The sequence below is a fragment of the Salmo salar genome, chromosome ssa21 (assembly GCF_905237065.1).
Source record: "Salmo salar chromosome ssa21, Ssal_v3.1, whole genome shotgun sequence".
Lineage (NCBI taxonomy): Eukaryota > Metazoa > Chordata > Actinopteri > Salmoniformes > Salmonidae > Salmo > Salmo salar.
The window spans coordinates 963,353-982,459 of record NC_059462.1 but is presented as its reverse complement, the minus strand read 5'-3'; the positions used below and the strand labels follow the sequence as shown (position 1 = coordinate 982,459).

The window sequence follows — 19,107 nt, the reverse complement described above, 5'->3', positions numbered from 1 at the left end:
AATTAATTTTGACCCAATAGGCCTGACATATTTCCCCTTTCAAATTATTTTACGTTTTGATAGGGTTATTTTGCCTAAAAACCTTTAGGCCTACCTATACATAAAAAAATTATTAAAGAAAACTGCCCAGCCTGGCAAGAGTGGCCTGAAGGGTGTTTAGCCTCCCCAGCGGCTCTGCCAGTGTGAAGAGGGTATTTGAAGCTGCTGGCCTGCTCTCCAGGCACCATCGCATGAGCCTGAAGCCAGACTCTGGCCAAACTCGTGTTTCTAATTCAAAGGCACTAGACTGAGCCTAATAAGGCATTTTTGTTTCATTTGTATTTCGTTCTCAGTAAGTCACAGCCTATATGCACAATTTATAGACTATAACGATTTAATTCAACAAAATGTTTAAACGCTGAGCCTTAATGTCCCTGCCTGCCTAGTGTGTCGCACTCGCAAATGCTTCACAATGTATTTCTTTGTAGGCTATATAGCCTTGGAATAATTTAAATAATAGGCTAATAATATACCCTAAGTAATACATTTCTGTTCCTCCTTAGGCTACCTGACTGGCTCTTGACCTGTTTAGAGTGTTTATATGCTGTTTAATAGGACATGTAGCCTATTTCAGATGATGAGCGCTTCTTTAGTCACCTTTTCATGTTTATTAAAATACTTTTCATTCAAATCATATGGCTTGGTTTCAAAACCAAATTGTAGGTCCAGGTAGTCACAAAAATAAATGGGTGTTGGTTAAATGGTGATTTTAATAAATGGAGCAAATTTGGAGTGGCAGGTTTTTTTTCCTGTGAGTGAGAAACGCTTTTTAGTGGAGCAGTTGGAAAGGAGGTGGAGCTCCAGAGCAGTGTGCCACCACATCCCCTTAAACATGAGCGGGATTTCTGACCGCTCAACTCCACTCACATACTCTGAGTGGAACACACCTTCCACATCTTTGATTATTTTCCATAGAACGCATAGCCCCACCTTGATTATCCCATACACATGCCATTGCATGAACCACATCAGTTAGCATCATTTTACTGAACATTCTACATTCCCATGGCAATCCAGCATCAGTTTATAGGACATTCCAAAATACCATGGAAATTATTGCATCACACAATACCAGGCCACCATTGGGATTGTACCAATGGCTTTACGAGCCAATTACCAGTGTTAGAGCTTCCAGGCCCGTTCTATTTATTCTTATGTCTATGGCAAAACCTCTCCTGGTGGTCGTCTTGTTCTTCTGGTATTATGGCAGCCACAAACAAACGTTAGAGGTGAATGCTGCCACCTACTGTACTGGAGTGTGTTGCCAACAGCTTACTGACTAAATGATTAAAGAACCAAACATTAAGAAAAACTAAACCCTCCTACCTAATCCTGTACTACTAAGAAAATAAGAGCCCTACTAACTTCTAACAAATCCTACCCATAACCCAAATCCCTTCCAACCCCCACCCATCCCCGTCCAACTTCAGCAACCCTACACATCAATATTTCCCTCTCCAACATACCGGTACTTACAACAATACATCAACACATGCTTCACTGTTTCATCAACCATACATTCCATACACAAACCATTCACGTGCTTGCCAACCAGATGTCATAGGCGCAACAGAGCAAACACCACCTCTTCCTTCCTAATCTGACCTTTAAATGCTGGCCCTTGGGCTCGCTTTCACTCCGCTTCTGCCACACATCTATCAAAATGGCTCTAATCTTACATTTGGCCTCATCTACCTCTCCCGGTCATACTGTAACAGGGTTCCCCAACTGGCAGTAGTTTATTTTGTTCTATTGTTTATTTATTTGTGTTTATTTTTTTATTTTTTATTTTTGTAAATGTTCTTGTCTTTCAGTGTATGTATTTTGTTACTCGTTGTGGATTTTGTGGAACCCGGGAAGAGTAGCCGCTGCTTCTACAAAAGCTAATGGGGACCCAAATAAACAGGTAAATGGCGTTGTTCAGCCCGATGTGATTTTCTGAAAATCCATCTATTTTTACTCCTGAACTTGTTTAGGCTTGCTATAACAAAGGGGCTGAATACTTATTGACCCAAGACATTTCAGCTTCTCATTATTAATTCATTTGTAAAAATTTCGAAAAACATGATTCCACTTTGACATTATGGGTTATGGGCTTTGGAATTCCGATTAAAAAGCTATAATTTTAATGGCATTATTTCCTAATGCATTTCATGAAAAAAAATTTTTTCAACCGTGATTATTTTTTTATTGAACTGATCTCAAAAAGCACATCTCTCAGCACTACTGCTGGCTGGTGTATACGTCTCTATTACCCAGCCTTACGTAACCTAACCACTGATAAGTCTGTCAAAAGTGCACATACCTTGGATGAAAATTGCCATATGTCATGAAAAAGCTGTTGGGTTGAGGATACGGACTGATAAAACATTCCTTATGAAAACATGAGGTTGCATGTGACATGTAGAAAATATTCTATAGAAAACAAAAATATAAATTCAGAATCAAATGTTCATTTCACTACCATAAGCTTCATCAATGTTGTTTTAGAGAATTTGGCCAACTGGCTAACAACCACAGACCACATGTAACCACGCCAGCCTCTTCACCTGCAGGTTCATCTGAGACCAGCCACTCAGACTTCTGATGAAACTGTGGGTTTGCACAACTGAAGAATTTCTGCACAAACTGTCAGAAACCGTCTAATCTGCGTGCTCGTCATCCTCACCAGGATCTTGACCTGACACTGTGTATGGCGTCATGTGGGCAAGCAGTTTGCTGATGTCAATGTTGTGAACCACCGCCCCATGGTGGTGATGGGGTTATAGTATGGGCAGGCAGACAACGAACACAATTGCATTTTATCGATTTGGCAATTTGAATACACAGAGATACCGTGACAAGATCCTGAGGCCCATTGCCGTGTCATTCGTCCGCCGCCATCACGTCATGTTTCAGCATGATAATGCACAGCTCAATGTCACAAGGATCTGTACACAATTCCTGGAAGCTAAAAATGTCTCAGTTCTTCCATGGCCTGCATACTCAGACATATCACCCATTGAGCATGTTTGGGATGCTCTGGATCGACGTGTAAGACAGCGTGTTCCAGTTCCCGCCAATATCCAGCAACGTGCCATTGGAGAGGAGTGGGACAACATTCCACAGGCCACAATCAGCAGCCTGATCAACTATGCGAAGGAGATGTCCTGCTGCATGAGGCAAATGGTGGTCACACCATATACTAACTGGTTTTCTGATCCTTTTTCATTTGTTGGAGTTAAGGTAGAAAATGGTTTCGCCCTAGTGTAAACTACCCCGGTCTGTGCACATTCTAAGCAATCAGTAACATTAATGATGGATTCAGTGTCAAGGACACACTGGTGCTCCTGAGGAGTGTACTTAATAAAAATTCCCAAAATACTACCTGCAGCTTAAATATGGTGTATTTAGCCCTGCTTATGTTTAACTTTGTGGCCTGTCTACTTCCTTTCTGTGTCTGAGAGGCAGACTACATTTCTGGTCCAAAGTCCCTCTGCTGTTGGCCTTTTGGTTTAGCAAATTATTGACATGGGGTGTTTACTTCACAGCCCAAAAACAGAACTGCACAGAGGATTCTGAGGGAGGTAGAGTACAAAAATCTTTTGCCCCTGAGGGATTTAAACGACTGTCACCAGACAATTAGCTAGAGGAGTGGCAATGTGGCACGATAGCATATGATTATGTAATACTCTCTGCCACAGTTGATCAAGCAAACTGTCTGATTTACAGGGTGGAGTGCCTTTTTGTCAGACTACAATCCTCACGAATGATTGACGGCTGGATATTAAAGTTTACTTTAACTAAACAAAATCAAGCGGAAAAGGAATGTTGCACAAATATGCCATTAACATTGATTTATTTTACATTTTCATGACAGTATTAACCCATTGACATACACCATCTCATATTCGAGGAGGTCCTGTATAAGTGTAATTGACATTTCAGCATTTCCCTGGTAGGCAGAAAGAAACAGCGTTTGTTTGGTGGTTTTACCTCCACAATGACAAGTCTGGAACTGTCACTCTGTTTGCATTTATGATGTGTCTGTGTGACAAACTCGCACTGTATTGGTTTGGTTTCATCACAGGACCGCTCAAACTGTCTGTCCTCTATGCAGCCATGTGTGAACTGTGAAGAAATTGTGAAACGGAACGAGGAGTGATGGTGAACAGCCAATAAAGTCCTCTCTCTTCTCCATGGTTACGGCCCTGGCTGTAAACGGCAACGGGGCAACACAACACAAGGGCTATATTTGTGCTCCCGTCCTGGAGAGAGAAATGCCAGCCTCACCCTGTTTGCCCGCCCCGCTTCTCCTCTCACTCACCAACAGTGGCTGTAGTGTCTGATTAAGTGTTACACAATCCCTTTCTCATATGTATGTATGTATGTATGTATGTATGTATGTATGTATGTATGTATGTATGTATATATATATGTGTCTGTGTATGTATGTATATATGTATGTGTGTGTGTGTATGTGTGTGTGTCACCTCCAAAAGCTGATGCCAGACTGATCTGACATTTCCTTCTAATTTTTCATAATGCTTCATTGATACTGGGTGACAAGGTGTTATGTGTACGTATAAATGTGGGTTATTCACTGATAAAGAATGCAGAGAGAAAACATTCCATGCCCTTGCTGAATCAATCAATCAATCATGCAGAAAGACGGGTGAACTTTATTTTTGCAGTTGTGCTGACTGCACTGCTGTGCACACCCATTAATTTAAGGCTTTGGTATTTTTATTTTGGGATGGTGTACTTTCAGTACAACGTGGTGTTTAGGTAGGTGTGGTCAGTGTGTTCAGTGTTGAGGCATCACTCATCAGGAATGGCAGACTTACCCATCCATTGTCAGTGCGTGATGGCATTGACACACTGCAGGGCTTGTCATGGGTGAGTGAACAAATGGGTCGTTGGTATGTTATGGGTGTGGCCATGATGGTGGTGCTCCTCCTGGGTGGGTGTTAGTTCCATCCATGTTCTGATTATAGTTTCATCTCTGGTACAGTGTTGCTGATGGACATACACAGAAGGCCATTGTATACAGGTAGTTAAGCACGGAGCAATGGCAGAAGTTGGCCATTTTTTGCAAGATCCTTTTGTTGTTTTTTTGCCATGATTTGTCTTACACCTATTCAAAATGTGTGTGTGCTTAGCCTGTGTGAGTATCTACATCTTTAGAAATCAAATGGAATGAAGTCACAATAAATTAGCCAAAAGGAGACTGTGAAGAGCTAAGAAGGTGGCGCGGTACCCATCCACTGAATGAGCCCCATTCAAAACAGTCACATACATTCATGTACACAGTGTTTCTGAAAGATCAGCTCTTTTACTTGTAACTCCCATAGCCATCAGCCTATCAGATTTACAGCCAATGTGAACCTGTATGGTATATACTGGTGCAGGTAGGGCCTCTGTCAGAGGGCTCCAGTTGTGTCTCGGACGTAACCACACAAGAAATTACTGTCAGACTTCCTCTTCCATTCCCATTGGCAGTCGAACTAGGAAGGATGTGACAGGCTCGTGGTTGATTTGGTTTGTCTAAGACCTCTTCATCTATCTCGGAGTGTGGAGGTTTGAAAAGTTGTACAACTAAGAAGAGGTTGTAGCATTTGACTCACAGGAGGGGGCTATGTCCATGTTGATAAGTTATTGTCAAAGATTTGTCCCCGATTTGTCAACACCACCAAAATGAATGCTATCCAGTTCAGCAAGGTTGTAAGTAAGGGTGTGAACATTAAAACGAAGTTGGAATCCTTAATGTTAAGAAAAATCCTTAACTGAAAAACATATTTTTTTTTCCCCCACTTAATTAAAATCCAAGTTTATCGCGAAACATTATTTTCCGTATTACAGCCGGAAGGCTATAAAGGCTTGGGGAGTTGTGTAATTCAAATAAAACCAGAGAGGAAGAGGCAAACTTCATGCTACATGGGGAATTTGCAAGGCATGCAAGACAAGACATTGTGAGATACAGATTACCAAAACATGAGCACGCTTCTGCCTTCTTCTCCCTCGCGTTGGCCTGCCTGCTCTGCCTGCTCGGTCTCTTTGCTAGTCATGTGTGTTCAGTTTTAGGTCTCTTGAGTGTATAATATCCTATCCTGTCCATGGGACCGATGTCCTACAGTAGGCTACTGGTAGCCTGCATTGATTACGGTTTTCAGACATAATGGAATGTGGCCCCTTGAAAGCGCCTCGGCTAAGGAATGTTGTTTTTCTGGTAGGGTAGGCTACACTACGTTTTTTTGTTTAAATGCCGACACAAAACCTCTGGTGATACGAACTGGTATTTTACTTCTGAAGCAGGACTAAAGTCCATCACTAGGCAATCAGAACAATCAATCAAATAATCTTGAGCTGCTGCGCGCTTTCTGCTTGCCTGCTGCCTGCGCGCAGACCACTCTCTCCTAACAGAGTACTTTAAAGTTTATTAAGTACCCTGACATTTAGTAGAAATAAAACACATCTAGCTACCATACCATAAAAACTGCATAAAAAACAACACTGCAGCACATCAGTCAGCAACGTTTATTGTTGTCAGGGAAAAAATACAGAACATTTTACGTAGGAGCAGAATTCTACTGTCTGAAAACGTACATACCTGATGCTGCGTCTTTTATTTAATTTTCTGAAAAGTTATCAATGATCGCTATTGACAATAGCTGTGTTCTATGTCTGTAAAAGGTTGCGGGAGATATAACTGCATTGCCTGGCCCTAGTAGTCATACATACAGTGCATTCGGAAAGTATTCAGACCCCTTCACTTTCTCTAAATATTTGTTAAGTTACAGCCTTATTCTAAAATAGATTTAAAAAATAACCTATACATCAACCTATACACAATACCCCATAATGACAAAGCAAAACCAGTTTTTTGACATTTTTGCTAATTAATAATTAATAAAAACTGAAAAACCTTATGTACATAAGTATTCAGACCCTTTTCTATGAGATTCGAAATTGAGCTCAGGTGCATCCTGTTTCCATTGATCATCCTTGATCTTTCTACAACTTGATTGGAGTCCATCTGTGGTAAATTCAATTGATTGGACATGATTTGGAAAGGCACACACCTGTCTATATAAAGTCCCACAGTTGACAGTGCATGTCAGAGCAAAAACCAAGCCATGAAGTCGAAGGAATTGTCTGTAGAGCTCTGAGACAGGATTGTGTCGAGGAACAGATCAGAGGAAGGGTACGAAAACATTTCTACAGCACTGAAGGTCCCCAAGAACACAGTGGCCTCCATCATTCTTAAATGGAAGAAGTTTGGAACTACCAAGACTCTTCCTAGAGCTGGCCGCCTGACCAAACTGAGTAATCAGGAGAGAAGGGCCTTGGTCAGGGAGGTGACCAAGCACCCGATGGACCTTCCAGAAGAACAACCACTCCACCAATCAGGCCTTTATTGTAGTGGCCAGATGGAAGTCACTCCTCAGTAAAAGGCACATGACAGCCTGCTTGGAGTTTGCCAAAAGGCACCTAAATACTCTCAAACCATGAGAAACAAGATTCTCTGGTCTGATGAAACCAAGATTGAACTCTTTGGCCTGAATGCCAAGCGTCACATCTGTACAATACAACTAATACAACTGTATTAGTTGAAAGCCCTACATGTTAACAAGGGGTTTAGGTCAGGTCAGTGCACACAAACAAACAGTGGTGTATCAAAGGGTTCTGGATGAGGCAGGAAAGCAAAGAGCTGGACACTAGTGTTCACAGGGGCCAGTATGACCTTACGACAACTCTGCTGGTCATTACTATACAGAAATCTTATCATGATCCATCCTAACAGTCCACACTATATACAGTCTATTTAGTGTGCTGCTAGAATGTACTGTAAGTGTGTTCTTATCAATATAGAACTGAACGTCATACTGTTTTGAACTGTTTACCTGGATTCACACAGTATGTTTTCTTTCAAATACTTTAGCCACACAAGTTCAAACCCCGCCCAACTGGCACTCCAGGCAGGCTCAATCAAACACTCAACATATTTGAAAAGAAGCAAATACTCTCATAGTAATATGCTCTTTATTCTGTTGTAGAAAAATATTACAGAATTGGCATTGCTCCTTTAAAGAAACTATACGTACATTATAATTATAATGTTTGTATTAAGTGTCGTGTCTTTGGGGTACCATTAAACTGAAGACATGTTTATCAATTAACTCCCTGTAATTATTATCACGCGATTAAACTGATTAATCGTTTAATTGTAATTAACTAGGAGATCGGGGCACCAAGGAAAATATTCAGATTACAAAGTTATAATTTTCCTAATATAACTTTCCTATATTATAACATTATATATTATATTCTATTATAGTATAGGCCGATTATCTTCTGGTTTAAATCGTGTATTTTACCTCGCGTCCAGTCTCATTCCAAACGTCGTAAATTGTTGTATCTGCACGAACCCAGTCTTTACTAAAATCATCCATACATCAATTGTCTTAAAATCATTTATTTACTAAACTAAGTAATTCACATAAAGTATACAAACAGTAATTATCATCACAAAGAATTGGTAGAGTAATGTGCCCTAGTGGTCTAAACAGGCATGACTGGTGTCTTGTCGAACAATGGGTCATAAAGGGCAGCTGAGAAGACCCTACAGAGTTCATTAATATTAACAATTGATATGCTAATCCTTTGCACATGAACGCTCACTCATTCGAGAACAATTGCAATCAATATATATTTACGCTCAGTGTGTCGTTGGGATCCTTGTTGGAGCGTCGTTCGGTTGGAGAGTTCTCTCTCTCTCTCTCTCTCTCTCTCGGTTAGAATGGATCTTTCAAAGCGACATTCATTAATGTCATCATAGAATGGATGTTTCGTTGGTCTTCGCGTTCAATGATATAATTTACTTAGCTGCAGACTAATAATTAATATCAAAGACTTGTTCTTATTCTGTCGGTATCGATAGTCTAAAAGTTAACCACGTGGTATAGTTCACTTTCAGTAGAGTACTTGGATGGTCAAACCTATTGGCCAACTCGCAATGGAGTGGAGGCCGGGTCTGAAGAAAGTAGATCAGGCTATGGTTTTATAGTGAACATGTCACATGACACCTGGTCCTGTCTGTGTCCCTGGGGGCGTGCCGATGACTGAGTTAAGCTTGGTACAGAAATATAATTCTATCACATTAACATCAGTACGTAGCATCTCAATGTATTACAAATAGCTTTATCCTTATTAAACCTCAAGGCCTTCGAAGGACTACTGGACATAGCAGCGCTATCCAAGGTAAATAAATAACCTTACTGTGTGCTCTGCTAGCCTAGGTTAACGTTCTATTATTTTATAATCATCCACTCTATTATACTCTATATAACCCATTCCATTACTGTTTGTCCCTTCTAGTAATTATGTTTCTATGGGTACAGTATTTATAGCCTGGTCACAGATCTGTTTGTACTGTCTTGTTAACGTGTTTAACCATAGGAGTTTGCAAGACCAGGGCCAAGTACAGTATTAGCACTATTAAATGTAAATCTGCCTCACTCTACTACAGTGGTCTAGACAAGTTTGGGGTCCATCCATTTCAATTCGGTCAATTCAGGAAGAGAATTAACATTAAAAATGGAAAGGTGCCTTTTAGTTTCAATGAGGATTTTTCAATACTTTAATTGGAATTTCAGTTCATGAGATTCATGAGATTGAATTAGAATGGACCGCTGACCTGATGTACCTGTTCTTTATTCAACCTACAGTTTTTATGTTATGTGTGCTCCCCTGTAATGGTTTGAGTAATCAGCCTAACTAGGAATCGTATGAATGAAATCCTCTTTTACACCCACTGGCCAACACATGTCTACATCCTTCCTGGTATGTTAGCTATGTGTTAAGCCCATTGGTTTAGGGACCTCAGAATACTTGACAGTCAGCACTAAAACCATAACATAACTGATCCATTCTCCTGACTCAGCTATTTTAATCTTCTTTACTTCAGGAGTGCATAGGTCACTTGGTACATGTATGGAAGTGTGTTGGTCTCTGTGTGCGCACATTCATGGACTTGTGTTTGTCACGACAGAGGGGGTGGAAGGCACAATGTTGAATTTGACAGTTTGGTTTGTTTATAGTTAGATTTACCAAGCATATTCAACCCCTGCAAATACGCTCTATACCATACGATTTTTATGATAAACAACAGTCAACAGTGACGGTTACCCAGCTAACAATTCTAGGGAGAGAGAGAATGTTTTTGTAATGTTACCCGTAATGTTTACCTAATGTTTGAGTGTCCAGTTTTCCATTAGTTAGGGGAACATTCCATCTATGTTAGCAAAAATGTTCTGAGAAACTTTTTATCATGTTTTGGTGTTAAAGTTAGGAGAACATTCCCTTAATGTCAACCAGAACTTATCTAGAACATGGTTACAATGTTCTTAGACTATACAACATTAATGTTCTAAATGTGTTTTATGGGTGGTTGCAAGAATATTCATGTGTCCAGTTTTCTGTGGGTTAAGAGAATATTCCATTAATCTCCCACCAAACATACACAGAACATAGTTGCAATGTTCTCTGAATGTAAGATATGAATGTTCTAGACACGTTTCATGGGAACGTAACAAGAATATTGTTATCAGTTGTCCGGACATCGCCTGATGGTCCCAAAGAAATGTTCTCCCCCCCAAAAAGTGTTTTCAACTTACAGTGAGGGAAAAAAGTATTTGATCCCCTGCTGATTTTAGACGTTTGCCCACTGACAAAGAAATGATTAATCTATCATTTTAATGGTAGGTTTATTTGAACAGTGAGAGACAGAATAACAACCAAAAAATCCAGAAAAACGCATGTCAAAAATGTTATAAATTTGTTTGCATTTTAATGAGGGAAATAAGTATTTGACCCCTCTGCAAAACATTACTTAGTACTTGGTGGCAAAACCCTTGTTGGCAATCACAGACGTCAGACGTTTCTTGTAGTTGGCCACCGGATTTGCACACATCTCAGGAGGGATTTTGTCCCACTTCTCTTTGCAGATCTTCTCCAAGTCATTAAGGTTTCGAGGCTGACGTTTGGCAACTCGACCCTTCAGCTCCCTCCACAGATTTTTGAGAATAATCGCACCAACTGTTGTCACCTTCTCACCAAGCTGCTTGGCGATGGTCTTGTAGCCCATTCCAGCCTTGTGTAGGTCTACAATCTTATCCCTGACATCCTTGGAGAGCTCTTTGGTCTTGGCCATGTTGGAGAGTTTGGAATCTGATTTTTTTGTTGCTTCTGTGAATAGGTGTCTTTTATACAGGTAACAAACTGAGATTAGGAGCACTCCCTTTAAGAGTGTGCTTCCAGTCTCAGCTCGTTACCTGTATAAAAGACACCTGGGAGCCAGAAATCTTTCTGATTGAAAGGGGGTCAAATACTTATTTCCCTCATTAAAATGCAAATCAATTTATAACATTTTTGACATGCGTTTTTCTGGATTTTTTGTTGTTGTTATTTTGTCTCTCACTGTTCAAATAAACCTACCATTAAAATTATAGACTGATCATTTCTTTATCAGTGGGCAAACGTACAAAATCAGCAGGGGATCAAGTACTTTTTTCCCTCACTGTATACAGAGGCCCATTATCAGCAACCATCACTCCTGTATTCCAATGGCACGTTGTTAGCTAACCCAATTTTATTATTTTAAAAGGTTAATTGATCATTTAGAAAACCCTTTTGCAATTATGTTAGCACAGCTGAAAACTGTTGTCCTGATTAAAGTAGCAATAAAACTGGCCTTAGACTAGTTGAGTATCTGGAGCATCAGCATCTGTGGGTTTGATTACAGGCTCAAAATGGCCAGAAACAAAGACCTTTCTTCTGAAACTCGTTAGTCTATTCTTGTTCTGAAGGCTATTCCATGTGAGAAATTGCCAAGAAACTGAAGATCTCGTACAACGATGTGTACTACTCCCTTCACAGAACAGCGCAAACTGGCTCTAACCAGAATAGAAAGAGGAGTGGGAGGCCTTGGTGCACAACTGAGCAAGAGGACAAGTACATTAGAGTGTCTAGTTTGAGAAACAGACGCCTCACAAGTCCTCAACTGGCAGCTTCATTAAATAGTACCCTCAAAAACCAGTCTCGATGTCAACAGTGAAGAGGCGACTCTGGGATGCTGGCCTTTTAGGCATAGTTCCTCTCTCCAGTGTCTGTGTTCTTTTGCCCGTCTTAATATTTTATTTCTATTTGCCAGTCTGAGATATGGCTTTTTCTTTGCAACTTTGCCTAGAAGGCCAGCATCCCGTAGTCACTTCTTCCCTGGGCGAAGAGATCAATGCTGCCTTTGCAGAGTTTTTATTTGTCTAAAATTATATTTTTCCTCGATTAACTCAAAATTAAGGGGCAACACAGCTGCCATACTTCTTAGATTTTCTGCTTTACGATAGCCTATTGGAAAATGGTTAGCCTTCAGCATGAATTCCATTAGCACGAGACAAGGCTTTAAAAATATATATTCAGTGCCTTCAAAAAGTTTTCAAACCTCTTGACCACATGTTGTTTTGTCACAGCCTGAATTTAAAATTGATTACATTTAGATTTTGAGTCAATGACTATATTGTCAAAGTGGAATTATGTTTTTAGAAATGTTTTGAAATTAATAAAACATGAAAAGCTGAAATGTCTTCAGTCAAGTATTCAACCCCTGTGTTATGGTAAGCCTAAATAAGTTCATGCATGGACTCAATTTGTATGCAATAATAGTGTTTAATATGATTTTTGAATGACTACCTCAGCTCTGTACCCCACACATACAAGAAGCAGTGCATTTCAAACCCAGATTCAACCACAAAGACCAGGGAGGTTTGCCAATGCCTCGCAAAGAATTGCACAAATTGGTAGATGGGTACAAAACAAAGCTGACTTTGAATATCCATTTGAACATGAAGTTATTAATTGCACTTTGGATGGTGTATCAATACACCTAGTCACTACAAAAAGATATAGGCATCCTTCTAACTCAGTTGCCGGAGAGGAAGTTAACCACTCAGGGATTTCACCATGAGGCCAATGGTGACTTTAAACGTTTAATGGCTGTGATAGGAGGAAACTGAGGATGGAACAACAACATTGTAATTACTCCACCATACTAACCTAAATTACATAGTGAAAGGGAAGCCTGTACAGAATAAAACATTCCAAAACATGCATGCAGTTTGCAATAAGGCACTAGTAAAATGGCAACAAAAATAGCAAAGAAATGAACTTATGTCCTTAAAACAAAGCGTTATGTTTGGGGCAAATCCAACACACACATCACTTTGTACCACTCTTCATATTTTCAAGCATGGTGGTGGCTGCATTATGTTATGGGTATGCTTGTCATCGGCAAGGACTAAGGAGTTTTTGTTTTGCCTAACTTGCTGACCACACCGCTCGCATCGCGTGCGCTGCAAAATAAATGTACACCTACATGTTATTCAATCATTGCACCCATACTGCTCGCGCGTGCCAATGAGCGTCTGCATTGCCAAGCACGAAAATAGAAGTTGCTTCTATTGGTGACGCAGAACGCGATGCAAGTCCTGCCTCACCCATCTCCTCATTGGCTTTTAGAAGTATATACCCACGAGCCATCTACTCATTGCTTATACCCACATGGGTGATTGATAGATTAACATGTCGGTTGTGGTAATGCACCTTATTATGAAAGTTAGTTGCCAATCGCCATATAAAGTCCAAAGAAGAAAAAGCCTGGAAGGAGGAGAGATGACTAGAAATGATTTGGCTGACCGTTTTATGTGTGGATTAATTGTCAGAGTGGCTACAGGTTCATCTGCCTCACCTAAAGCCCATTCTTGTGGGAAGCTGCTATAGACCACCAAGTGCTAACATTCAGTATATGGATGATGTGTGAAATGCTTGATAATGTATGTGATATCAACAGAGGTATATTTCTTTGGGTGATTTTTAAATATTGACTGGCTTGCATCAAGGTGCCCACTCAAGAAAAAGCTTCAAACTGTAACCAGTGCCTGAAACCTGGTTCAGGTTATCAATCAACCTACCAGGGTAGTTACAAACAGCACAGGAATGAAATCATCAACATGTATTGATCACATCTTTACTAATGGTGCAACAATGTGCTTTAAAGCAGTATCCAAATTCTTCAGATATAGTTATCACAATATAGCCATATCTAGGAAAACCAAAGTTCCAAAGGCTGGACCTAATATAGTGTATACAAGGTCACACAAATTTTGTAATGATTCCTATGTTGATATAAAGAATATTTGTTGGTCAGTGGTGTGTAATGAGGAGCAACCAGACGCTGCACTTGACATTTATGAAATTGCTTATTCCAGTTACTAATAAGCATAGCCCCATTTAAGAAAATGACTGTAAAAACTGTTAAAACCCCTTGGATTGATGAGGAAATAGAAAATGGTATGGTTGAAAGGGACGGGGCAAAAGGAATGGCAAATAAGTCTGGCTGCACAACCGATTGGCAAACGTACTGCAAATTCAGAAATAATGTGACTAAACTGACTATAATGAAGAAACTATGCTATGAAATAAAGATGCATAAAAAGCTTTGCAGCACCTTTAAATACATTTTTGGGCAAAAAGGCAAACTCGGCTCCATCATTCATTGAATCAGATGGCTCATTCATCACAAAGCCCACTGATATTGCCAATTACTTTAATAATTTGTTTTATTGGTAAGATTAGTAAACTTAGGCATGACATGCCAGCAACAAACACTGACACTACACATCCAAGTATAACTGATAAAATTATGAAAGACAAGCACTGTAATTTTTAATTATTTAAAGTGAGTGTGGAAGAGGTGATAAACAGCAATATTTTTTTCAACAATGACCCTGGGGTCTCACAACTTGGATGGAAAATTACTGAGGATAATAGCGGACGATATTGCCACTCCTATTTGCCATATTTTGAATTTAAGCCTACTAGAATGTGGATGCCCCCAAGCCTGGAGGGAAGCAAAAGTTACCTAAGAATAGTAAAGCCTCTTTTACTGGCTCAAGTAGCCGACCAATCAGCCTGTTACCAACCCTTAGTAAACTTTTGGAAAAATGTTTTTTGACAAGATACAATGCTATTTCACAGTAAACAATATGACAACAAACTTTCAGCATGCTTGTAGAGAAGGACATTCAACAAGCACAGCACTTACACAAATGACTGATGATTGGCTGAGAGAAATTGATGATAACAAGATTTGTGGGGGCTGTTTTGTTAGACTTCAGTGCGGCTTTTGATATTATCGATCATAGTCTGCTACTGGCAAAACTTATGTTTTATGGCTTTACACCCCCTGCTCTAATGTGGATAAAGAGTTACCTGTCTAACAGAACACAGAGGGTGTTCTTTAATGGAAGCCTCTCCAACATAATCTAGGTAGCATCAGGAATTCCCCAGGGCAGCTGTCTAGGCCCCTTACTTTTTTCAATCTTTACTAACGACATGCCACTGCCTTTGAGTAAGGCCAGTGTGTCTATGTATGCAGATGACTCAACGCTACATGTCAGCTACTACTGCGATTGAAATAACTGCGACATTTAACAAAGAGTTGCAGTTAGTTTGAGTTGGTGGCAAGGAATACGTTTGTCCTAAATATTTGGGACAAATCATTCACTAAACCCTAAACCTAAATGAAGTCTTGTAATAAATAATGTGGAAATTGAGCAAGTTGAGGTGACTAAACTGCTTGGAGTTATCCTGGATTGTAAACTGTCATGGTCAAAACACATTGATACAACAGTAACTAAGATGGGAAGATGTATGTCCATGCCAAGGAGCTGCTCTGCCTTCTTGACAGCACTGTCAACAAGGCAGGTCCTACAGGCCCTTTTTTTTTGTCGCACCTGGACTACTGTTCTGTCGTGTGGTAAAGTGCAATAAAAAAGGACTTAGGAAAATTGCAATTGGTTCAGAACAGGGCAGCACGACTGGCCCTTGGATGTGCACAGAGAGCTAATATCAATAATATGCTCTCCTGGCTCAAAGTGGAGGAGAGATTGACTTCATCACTACTTGTTTTTGTAAGAATGCACCGAGGTGTCTGTGATTTTGTATTGTAGTTAGTTGGTAGTAGAGTAGTGGCCTGAGGAAACACACTTAATGTGAAAAGTGTTATGGAATGTAATGTAATATTTTAAATTGTATATAACTGCCTTAATGTTGCTGGACCCCAGGAAGTGTAGCTGCTACCTTGGCAGCAGCGAATGGGGATCCTTAATAAATACTAATACAAAAGTTGGCTGGATGTCCTTTGGGTGGTGGACCATTCTTGATACACACAGAAAACTGTTGTGCGTGAAAAACCCAGAAGCGTTGCAATTCTTGACACACTCAAACCGATGCGCCTGGCACCAACTACCATACCCCATTCAAATGCACTTAAATCTTTTGTCTTGCCCATTCACCTTCTAACTGGCACAAATACACAGTCCATGTCTCAGTTGTCTTAAGGCGTATAAATCCTTCTTTAACCTTTCTCCTCCCCTTCACTGATTTGAAGTGGATTTAACAAGTAACATTAATAAGGGATCATAGCTTTCACCTGGTCAGTCTGTCATGGAAAGATGTTCCTAATGTTTTGTACAGTCAGTGGATAATTAAAGTGACAGATAATAAACAGCAGCAGCGTGGTGCAAAAAGGGTCAATGCGGATAGTCCGGGTAGCTATTGGTTAACCTTAGAGTCGATGTCTGCTCCCCCACAAAAATAGAATTAGCATAATACAAATGCTAAATGTCTGTTTAATCTAGAGATGTCTGTTTTGTTGCATTGGATGCTTCTCAATCCATTGGCCGATGTCGCACTTCTGGACCACAAGCATCTTGGGACTCATCTGAAGTCGGTACAGCCGATCTGCCAACTTCTGTCTGTAGCCTCCGAACAGTTTGGGCTACACACTAATATGACCCCTCTGTGGAAAGGTGTGTGAATACTTTCTGATTGCACTGCATGTCAAAGTGTGTCAAATATGTAAGTTGAAAACACTATGTTAAAAGCATTGTGTGTGTGAGTATTCCTAACCTTGCCAACAGACAAAAAGAGCTGTGAATGGATCAGTGGTTCACTGATTAGGGCCTTGATGGGCTTGGCAAAAGTAACAAGGCGTGATGTGCAATTAAACTACTTGTTTTGGAGAACGTTTCTTTGGGACCATCAGGTGACGTCCTGACAACTGATACACAGAAATGTTATTCCCATGAAACGTGTCTAGAACGTTAATATCTTAATTTGGAGAACATGGCAACCATGTTCTGTGTTTGTTTGGTGGAATGTTGATGGAATATTCTCCTCACCCACAGACAACTAGACACGTTAATGTTCTTGCAACATGTCACTTGTCTAGAACATTCATATCTTATGTTCTGAGAACTTGGCAACCATATTCTGTGTATGCTTGGTGGGACGTTGATGGAATATTTTCCTAACCCACAGAAAACTGGACACCTGAATGTTCTTGCAACGTTCCCATGAAAAGTATCTAGAGCACGGTAACCACGTTCTGGGTAAGATCTACTTGACATTATTAAGGGAATGGTCTCTTGGAAACATTCCGTGCACGTCATGGGAACATTCCTCTGAAATCATTAGTTAATGACCTAATGAGACTCTTAAGGGAAGGTTCTCTAAAGTTGTGGGAACGTTTTATGTTAGCTGGGAAGGCCTTGTTTGTGTTCTTATGCTAAGCCCTTTAGACTGTAAACAGTTATCATTGTCGTCATCATCACACAAAGCATGGCTTATTGGCTGTGCTTGCATGACTGACTGGGGAAACAGTTAGGGGTCATCAGAAGTGTGTGATGGGTGAGATGGCTGTGTGTGTTCAGTAATTTAGGGAAATATTCAATGCATTCTCTGGTCTGGAGAAGGGTTTAAGAAACTAACTCGAACTCTACAAGTGTTTGTGTCATGGGGGTACGTGTGTTTTTATGGGGGGGGGGGGTTACTATCCTTGTTGAGACCAGAGGTCCTCACAAGGATAGTAGAACAGGGACAACTGGGGACATTTTGCCGGATCCCACAAGGAAAAAGGCTATTTTGGGTTAGGGTTAGAATTACCGTCAGAATTACAGTTAGGGGGTTGGTGTAAAGGTTAGAGTTATGGTTAGGGATAGGTTTAGGGTTTGGGAAAATAGGATTTTGAATGGGAATCAATTATTTGTGTGTGATATCATGTGCCCGGGGAGGATAACCCTAAGAAGTTAAATGACTGAAAGACACATCACTCTTTCTTTCAGAGTGTGAGCTCACGATTGTGTTTGTTCGTGTGTGTGTGTGTGTATTGCAGGCACTTGAGGAATCATCCGGCCAGAGAGCCAGCAGCAGCAGAAGATTTAGAGAAAGAGACAGTGGTTTCAGAGACAGCTGGTATAGTGGGAGAGAGGATATATTACCTTTACTGAGAGGAGGAGGATACAGTGTTCTAGACCACACAGCAGATCCCTGACAACACGCTCAAAGCAGCAGTGAGGGTATGGACAAATACGCTCACTCACTCACTCACTCACTCACTCACTCACTCACTCACAGACAGACTGACACACACATGTCAATCTCAATCGGGCAGGACTCGAGTTGTGTGTGTTTGGTTCTACTTTGTTATGCTTCTACACACACGCACATACGCACGCACACACATCAATCTCAATGATCACGCACCCCAGTCGGACAGGACTTGAGTGTGTTTTGGTTTTACTTTTTATGCTATGTTTTAGGCTCTTAGCAGTATACCTTTAGCCTCTAGATCTTAGTCTGAAATCTTGAATGGTAGTGATTGCGTTAACGTGATGGTATTTCAAGGGCGGGTATCTATTTGTTTATTTTGGACTATCTGAGGTAATCTGTGAAGTTCACACTGAGCATGTAGATTTTACTGATACCAGGTCTTTGTTGGCATTTGACAGTGGGTGGACTAGTTTAGCGTTTCAGTCAGAAATTAGAGAGAGACTTGGCTCCCACTGTGAGACAGGCCAGAGATACATTCCAGATGCTTCCACACCAGCCTGTAAATTAAGCAAGGAGGGGGTAATAGGCCTCTGTTCCCAAAGCAATGTGCCCCACCCCCGCTATCCTGGTACTGGGGTGTGT

At 40.5% G+C, this 19,107-nt stretch overlaps 1 protein-coding gene across 19 annotated transcripts in view; it reads left to right on the top strand.

Annotated features, from left to right (window-relative positions):
• Window positions 1-19,107, top strand: part of LOC106581618 (LIM domain only protein 7) — a 115,588-nt gene that overhangs the window by 31,622 nt on the left and 64,859 nt on the right. For 5 of the 19 annotated variants that reach the window (XM_014163755.2, XM_045704985.1, XM_045704984.1 and 2 more), the window contains one exon: window positions 18,308-18,491. The exons of 9 other annotated variants lie outside the window; for them this stretch is intronic. The gene's annotated coding sequence lies outside the window, so the exon portion shown is untranslated. Of the gene's footprint in view, window positions 1-1,853; window positions 1,946-17,506; window positions 17,526-18,307; window positions 18,492-19,107 lie in introns of those variants that run through there. 5 more of the 19 variants (XM_045704988.1, XM_045704986.1, XM_014163754.2 and 2 more) reach the window with 2 other exon arrangements.